The 8,903-nt window shown below is 34.4% G+C and overlaps 1 long non-coding RNA gene across 1 annotated transcript; it reads left to right on the top strand.

Annotated features, from left to right (window-relative positions):
* Positions 1 to 2,040: 2,040 nt before the first annotated feature.
* Positions 2,041 to 3,176, top strand: LOC107578081 (uncharacterized). Its single transcript, XR_001608299.1, has 3 exons — positions 2,041 to 2,110; positions 2,192 to 2,324; positions 2,558 to 3,176. It is a non-coding gene; the product is annotated as an uncharacterized lncRNA (long non-coding RNA).
* The last annotated feature ends 5,727 nt before the right edge of the window (positions 3,177 to 8,903 follow it).

Genomic DNA, 8,903 nt, shown 5'->3' with positions numbered 1-8,903 from the left:
ACCGGACCATAGAACGGGACTCTCAAAGCCTTGACATCCGGGTATTCGGGAGATAAGTCAGTAAATTCCTAAACATGCATACCATTTTTCATGGTGTCCTTCTTCTTTCCATTTATTGACCAATTTTCGGGCATTAGACTACTCCACGTGTCCTTGAGAAATGTGTTTCTTTTTTGTAAAGGAAACAGGTTTACACAATGAGAGGGTTAGCTAAATTTGGGTTGCTACAGATAAATGTAGACAACGTGCCCCTGATCTCGTTATGAATTTGGAGACAATTTAAAAATTAAAAATGCCGCCGCCATCTTTGATTTGAACATTGCTATAAGAAAAACGCGACACGAATCAAGGCTTACATGTATCATTATTAAGTTAATCAAGATATTACCTACCAGTGGAGACGAAAACTCAGCATTTAATCCCGAGCTGGCACAAAAATTAAGGTAGTTGCTCCGATGGGAAAGCGTGGCGTGGTCATAAGTGTATATAGTGTGGCTCAGCAGTGTATATAATGTCTTTAGAAGAAGCAGAAATTTGTGTAGCACTTCTTAGGAAGTGGGAAAGTAGTAGCTTTGAGTGTTACTGTAATTGCTGTATTTACTGTAAAGTAATTTGCAAAGAAAATGGGAATATTGAGAACTGAATGCTGCATGAAAAGTGGAATTGTTCATTCTCTAACATGTGGACATTGCTTTATCTTTTAGGTGACACTAGCTCTGAAACATTGGTTTCTGACCATGACTGGCATTATGATTTTGTTATTCCATGGGAAAAAATGCCAACAAGTTTTATGAGGAAGATTAAAAGTGGGGAAAGGCCGAGTTGCTCTGAGAGGAGACAGTTGGTTTGCATTGTTGCTTCTGAAATCCTGGAAGTCAGTAAATGTCCAACAAAAAAACATGCATCACAAATAGCCCAAAAAAAGTATTATTGCATACCCAAAGTCCTTTAGAGATTAGATTAATTCCCAGATTGTAGGAAGTGGATATGACTCTCTCCTTAAACAACTAGACTGTCGAATTGACAATTTAAAAAGAGCAAAAACTTCCACTAGACCACTTTGTTATAGTCAAGTCAAGTCACCTTTATTTATATAGCCACTAGACCACTTTGTTATATGCCAGAAGAGTCAAAGAAACGGAAATTGGAGTATGGTTGTATAAATTCAGAACCCCAGTTGCCAGTTGGAGAAACGCCAGAATTGCAACAGGGAAAAAAAAGAGAAATTGCTTGAAATGTTTAAAAATAAGGAAAGCAATGTAAAGACAATCTACAGCTTGTCAAATGTAGTGGAGTAAAGAGTACATATATTCAATCAATAATGTAGTTGAGTAGAGAGTAAAAGTTGCTTATATTTTTGATACTCAGTACAAGTACAAAGTAGCCAAAAAAGTACTTAAGTACAGTAACGAAGTACATTTACTCAAATACTTTACACCACTGCTGGAAAGGAAACCAAAGAGTTACTTGATGAGTGGCCATATCTTTTCCAGGCAGCAGGAATGAAAGCACACTTTAAAGAGCTCACTGACACTGACGTGAACGACAGCTTTGAAGAAGCCACTACCAGTAAATTCAGAAGAATATCAGAGTACTTTCAGTTTCAGTGCACAGAAAGAGCAAGCAGAGCAAGGAGAATCCTCACCAAGATTAGGACAGGAGGGGATCATGTTTGTGGGGCAGTGATGTTGCTGCTTGCCCATTTCAAAAATGACCAAGACCACCTTGTGATGGTAGAAGACACTTGTGTTCCAAATGATATACAGTATGCCCAGAGCAGCTTCCACCTACTCCATGTATAGTAGTGAGTGGTTAGTATCATTTAATATGATCACTTAATATTTAATCCACAAAATTACTGATTGTGGTTGACTTGATATGAAATTTGCAGAATTCTCATTCTGTACATTTTATTGCTTTCTGGTTTTTGTTTGTTCAAAGGAGAGAACCCACTGACAGCCAGTGTATACATGGTAGCGGTAGACCAGATAATTGTGAATGACCATCTCTTGAGTTTTACTGAGGCACTGTCTCTGATGTTTTCCCTCTACTACATATTGAACATCAGTTACCCTGTAGAACTGGGGGCCACACTAGAATTCTTGCAAAGGTAACATAGGCTGCATTCACTAGGTTAAGAAATGTGCAGAAATTAAGGTTGTTACTATTATTGCTGTTGGTTTTTTAAAAGGTGCATCTTCGGGATAAATCCACATAAAGGTACCAAGGTGCAAAAGAGAGAGAAAAAGCGAGTGTACTCTGTCAACCCCAAAGTATTGAGTCTCGCATCAAAAATTGCTGCATTTGCCTGGGGAGACTAACAGGTATAGTCTTTTAATTTGAGCAGGGAGCTCTATGCTGTCTCATATACATAGTAGCGGTTGGCTTTATTGCTTGTTTATCAATCATCACTGATAAAGTACACCAATGTTTTTATGAGTAACTAAAATACATGTGATAAGTGTGTGGCCTCAAATTAGAATTTTGTAAATGCTCATTTATGTTTCTGCTTTTCTTTTGGTTTGTGTTTTAATTATAACTGTTTGTGTCCCCACAGATGCAGCCATTCAGAAAAGTGACATTTGTCTCCGCAGTACAGGATAAACTTTTTGTACTGTAACGCATGCCTTTGTTCCTTTAAAAATCTGTCTTATTCCCCCAGGACATGTTCTGTATTATTAGTATCCAGCCCCGACAGGGTAATATTTTATTATCATTATTATTATTTATTTTTTTAATTAATTTAATTAATTATTTTTAATGTACACCTTTGTGTCCTGAAGCATGCCTTTTGCTGGAAATGTTATTTATTTCCATCGTTTTATTTTAAAAGCTTGCTATATAGTTATAAATAGCTTGGTTGACTTGTTTACAGCAACACCCTGGCTATCATAATTTAATGAGTTTAGTCTTCGTAATTGTGTATTTTATTATTTTGTATAATTTCATATTTTATAACATTGTTCACTGCACAATGGTGGACCGGAATATGTAGCAGTAAATGGACAAAAATGAATAAGAGTAGTTATGCCTCCTAGATTGTAAATGCAATGGAATGTACATTTGTTTTGATGTTAAGATAAATACTTGACCTGATGTCAAGTGCCCTTGACAATGAAATGTGATTAAGAATACAAAAGTGATTTTCTGTTTTGTTGTATTTGGTCAAGGTGCAATAAAATTGTAATTGAGTTATTTCTTTATTTTTAGTATTATTTCTTTATTTTTTATGTCAGGCTGTTAAAGAGCACATGGAACATATTTTGCAGGAAGAAATACATTTAAGTGTTAAATTAGTGTATGCCCTTAAAACAGCTATTTGCTTACTGTTTGTAGCACTGCACACTCCATATTAGTGTTTAAAATTACTGTTAGGGTTCACCGAATAGGCTACATGTGATGAAAAGGCATGGACATTGATCTTTGCAGCTTGACCTCACTGCATATGCATTTGTAGGAATTTCCCTTTATAATTTTAAATGTCACTCTATTTCCATTGTTAAATATTTCCTTCATTTTAATAGGCTGCCATCGATTGATTCGTGGCCTATACTCCAGCTGGGACTTTAATTTGTTGTATTTTTGTAATGTTGTCTACGCCAACCAGACTTTGGTGGGCGGAGCTAATGTAAATGGCCTCTGCCAATAAGGTGTTAATATGAAATACGTGCAATAATGATTGCAGAAAAAGTAACAATGTACAGAAATCGATTTTGCTTTTACATTGATTTTATTTTATTGTCAGATCTTACTGTTTATCACTAATACAAAGTTGTACTGCTGTGGGCCAGTGGTTGCATCCGCGGCAAAGGCATCAGAGCTTCTTAGTTCAAATCCAACCAGAGGGAACCCTCACCGGAGTACTAACTGTTCCTTAGGACTTCATTTCCCATCACCCCATGCCTGACATTGATTACATGCACAGGTGCTGATCATTACCATGACTATTTAGGCAGTGCCTACCTTACCCTCTTTGCGAAGTCTTGTTTTGCTACTGCTGACATTACTGAGCGTTCATACCTTGTTTGATTACCTGTTGCCTACCTGGATTGTTTAGACCTGTCTGATTGTTCGCTGCCCGCCTCTTTGATCTTGCTCTGTGTTTGGATTTACTCTCTCCTCTGTCTGCCGCCGGCCTCGACCCCTTTGCATGGACTCTGGTTATGATTCTGCCTTGCCTACGTTACCCCTGTATGCTGTTGACTGAACTTTGCCTGTCTAATTGTTAATAAAGCTGCTCATGGATCCCAACGTCACTGAATCGTCATTACAACTGACTTCAATGGATTCCATTAAATTCCGTTGAACATATGCTCAAAATGGTCTAAATTTATGAAACCTACACATTAAAAACATTATTACTCTGAACTGTTTAATGTAAATGTTAAGTGTAAGTGAAATGTTAAGTACTGTAAAGTCTTTCATGACATTACATATGCTGGGGTGTGAATTTGATAGGTGCTTGATATTAAATAAATGGTGCTTTAAAAAGTCCTTGAATCTGGTGTTCATGAAAGAGTGGGAACCCTGATTATCCCTTACTTAACAAATTGTATGATTTCATACGACCCAGCTCATATGATTTAGCTACTTGGTTAATTTGTATGAATTAGTATGAATTTGCAGTGAGATTTTCACACATTGTATCATTCCTCCTTCACACTTTTGTGAATCCATAAGTCTGTTCTGCTGATGTTGTTCACAAATAGTTTTTCATCAGTTTCAACATTGAAAAGTTTCAAAATGAAATATTACAGCAACATAATGTTATGCCTGTTAGAGCAACAAATTTGTGAAAATTAGGAATTTACATCAAATAATGACTTACAATTAAATGATAATTTCATGATTTACAAAAACATTTTTGGATGACTTAAACACACTTGTGGCATGTTAACACATCACTTATTAATCATCGTGGGAACCCTGATTATCCCTTACTTAACAAATTGTATGATTTCATACGACCCAGCTCATATGATTTAGCTACTTGGTTAATTTGTATGAATTAGTATGAATTTGCAGTGAGATTTTCACACATTGTATCATTCCTCCTTCACACTTTTGTGAATCCATAAGTCTGTTCTGCTGATGTTGTTCACAAATAGTTTTTCATCAGTTTCAACATTGAAAAGTTTCAAAATGAAATATTACAGCAACATAATGTTATGCCTGTTAGAGCAACAAATTTGTGAAAATTAGGAATTTACATCAAATAATGACTTACAATTAAATGATAATTTCATGATTTACAAAAACATTTTTGGATGACTTAAACACACTTGTGGCATGTTAACACATCACTTATTAATCATCTACAATTGTATATTAATGTTTAGGAAATGATTAGTTAAACATTAACAAGACACTTTTAAATTACTTTAAAATAACTGAACTGATTGTTATTATAAGCTACCATATATTTGCTCAAATCAGTCTCTTGTCACTCTTACGACCAAACTTTAAAAACTACTGTAAATGATGAGGTGTTTTTTCTCTCCGAACAGGTTTGGCAACCTTTCTGACAAAATGAAAGTGAATGCAGATTGTTTTACAGGCAACGTTTACACCTGCTTGTAAGATTTATTATTGTTTTTGTTTTTCATTTTGAAACTCTCTTTTTTTATTTGCTCATGTGTGAATTGACTTGTAGATAATGAGAGACCAAAGACATTTGGAAAACTTGTCTAGTAGCCGAACATTTTGATCAAAGCAAGTCTTCAGGTGTGGAGCACAAAGCGACTTCCTTATTAATGTAAGTAAGCATTAAATACTTATATACTGAATGCATGTATGTATATATATATATATATAAATTTTGCATAGGCACAAATAAATCCTGCAGAAGATTGTGTTTACATTCATCCACACCCGTCTCCTCCCTGAAATAACTAGATATGGAGCTTACACACCTAGTTTACTATGCATAACCTCCTTTGAATACAATTTACATATGCATATTCCCATCTCACACTTTAACGGTACAAGAAAATATGAGACAATGACTGTAATGTCACATCACATTTGCTAAAGATCATTTAGTGTCCTTGTGAAGAGAATGGTATAAAAGTGACTGTAAATGATCAGAGGTGATGTTTAGGTATTTTAAACAGACAGAATCAGTTATTTACAAAACAGAATATGTTTAAATGTTTAATAAAACGATTTACAGCAATATAAGGGTGTTTAATTACTGTAGTTTTTGTGATTGTTTGTCTCTTCACTTGTTTGTCAGCGGTGGAGATCAAACTGTTCAGATCCATCATGAGTGAACCACAAACACCTCGAGATGACTGTTTTTTTCCAGCACACAGGTACTTTGAGGAACACATTAAATAACCTTTCATGTTATATAAAAAAGTTTATTTTGTGTATGGTTTTTATAATTTTCATTGAAAACAATAAGACCATAAAGGCTACAAAAGTGTTTTTATTTTATAAATACCTTTTAAAGTATATTAAGATAATTATTTTATTATATTAAGATGATTCTCATAATAAAGGGTTAAATCTGTTCTGTTTTAGCTCAGTTCATCAGAAGAGATCAGAAGCAGAGTCCAGCTGTGTGTCTATGAAGAGTGACAGGTCTATGCGTGCACCAATAATGTTTAACAGTGGAGATACACAGCCTGATCTCAGGTATAACGTTTGTATAAAAATATGATTATAACATGACATTTTACATTATCATCATATATTATCACAGTTCAGTTCACTATTTTTGTATGAACAGTGTATGAACTGATTACAAAGTGCTCTTTATATACAATAATTTGCATACAGTAATTTAAAGGATCAAATTTAATCTCTCTCTGTTTAGCTCAGTTCATCAGAAGAGATCAGAAGCAGAGTCCAGCTGTGTGTCTATGAAGAGTGACAGGTCTATGCGTGCACCAATAATGTTTAACAGTGGAGATACACAGCCTGATCTCAGGTATAACGTTTGTATAAAAATATGATTATAACATGACATTTTACATTATCATCATATATTATCACAGTTCAGTTCACTATTTTTGTATGAACAGTGTATGAACTGATTACAAAGTGCTCTTTATATACAATAATTTGCATACAGTAATTTAAAGGATCAAATTTAATCTCTCTCTGTTTAGCTCAGTTCATCAGAAGAGAACAGAAGCAGAGTCCAGCTGTGTGTCTATGAAGAGTGACGGGTCTATGGTTTGTCAAGAACAATTCAAGAGTGGAGATACACAGCCTGCTCTCAAGTATAACATTTCTGTAAAATATATGATTTGAAGATATGATCCAGAATATATGATACATTGGGCTTATTAACTCAAACAATAATGTGGAATTTTTATTTTACAGCAAAGAAATCCTCAACACATTTAGATCAAGACAAGCTGTAAATCATTGTATAGTATGACTAACACACTATTATAGATAGATTAAACATAAATGTTCTTTTCTGTAGGCCAGGCCTATATGTTACGATGAAATTAGGTGATGCATGAATTGATATGAATTACATTTTTATTTAACAACTACAATCACAGTATATTGACTGATTTGTTGAACTTCCAACCTTGTAAGCATGTAATAATTATGTTTAAATAAGCCTGGTGTAAACATTAATATGAAAGTCAGTAACAAATCACACAAACTAAAGTAGATTGCAGAAATATAAAAACAAATCTGTTGCTTTAGCACACTACTTTAGGTAATTCAAAGTCACTGTAATAAACATATGTAAACATGTGGACTGCACTAAACACTGTCTGTTAACTTTAGACCAGTGGTTCTCAAATTTTTGTGGTCGCACCCCCCTTTAAACCTATAAAAAAAAATCTGCCCCCCTTTCCCGAATCCTCATTCCACCTCAGACTTCCAAATAATTTCATTAAACATTATGAAAAATTAATGCTTTTTTAATAAAAAAAAACCTACAGGGAAACAAAAAAAAAACACCTGCATCACTTGAAACATTGAAAAATAGCATAGAGAGAATAACTGTTATTATTATTCTCTCTGTTATTTTTTTTGTGGGTTTCTTGCTGTCCACTAAGGCATAGGACACACACAGGCTTTCCTCCTCACCAACGACATTAAACACCGTGTCTACACCGGACGAGAGCGGCAAAATACAGTAGAACCCATTATAATCAGTGACGCTGTCTACACTGGATGCGGCGCTACATTAAACTGATGCCTTGTAATTAATGTAAAAATTACAAGGTAAAAAATGTAATTAATCGTTCAGCCCTAATATGAGGGGCTCAAAACTGACAGCAAACAGATTTCTAATGTTTATATGTTTGTTTTATTGTCTGTATGAATGACATTTGCATTTGTAAAATTTTCACATTTGGTTTCTTTAATCACAGCTGGTGTCAGTTCATCATTCATGTTCTTTAATCTGTACAGGTTTGCTTATTGTGTGTGACACATGAAGACAGTGCAGTTTTACACTTATGTAAAAATGTTAATTATCTCAATAAGTAAGAAAATACAGGATATAAAACACTCAGCTAGTTGTAAGAAAGTGAAGAAAATTTATAGCCAGGGACAACATTTGAAAAAAAAAAAATTATAATATAAAGCATGTATAATACATACAACATGTATAAAATATTCTGATCAGTACACAGAATTCAGCAGAGGAGGAACATATATTGATAATATCTGCCTCTACTGCCCACCTAGAAGCCCAGGACAGAAGCTGCGATTTGTTATTTCAGCAGTAATTATTATTATTATTACCATTGTTATTCATGGGTTTCAGTCACGTGACTTTTTTTGTTGCGGCCGCCATTTTTAGGACCTTTTGTAGCCTCTCCTTGCTGATCGGAAACCAAAAGAACACTTCACCAACAACGAAAAACAATGGGATTTAAAAAAAATAGATACTTTAAGATTAGATCATTATTTACTGTCAAGTG

The sequence above is a fragment of the Sinocyclocheilus grahami genome, unplaced genomic scaffold (assembly GCF_001515645.1).
Source record: "Sinocyclocheilus grahami isolate Dianchi unplaced genomic scaffold, SAMN03320097.WGS_v1.1 scaffold8723.1, whole genome shotgun sequence".
Taxonomy (NCBI): Eukaryota; Metazoa; Chordata; class Actinopteri; order Cypriniformes; family Cyprinidae; genus Sinocyclocheilus; species Sinocyclocheilus grahami.
Note: the sequence above shows the minus strand (reverse complement) of the source record. Positions and strands in the feature narration are given on the sequence as shown.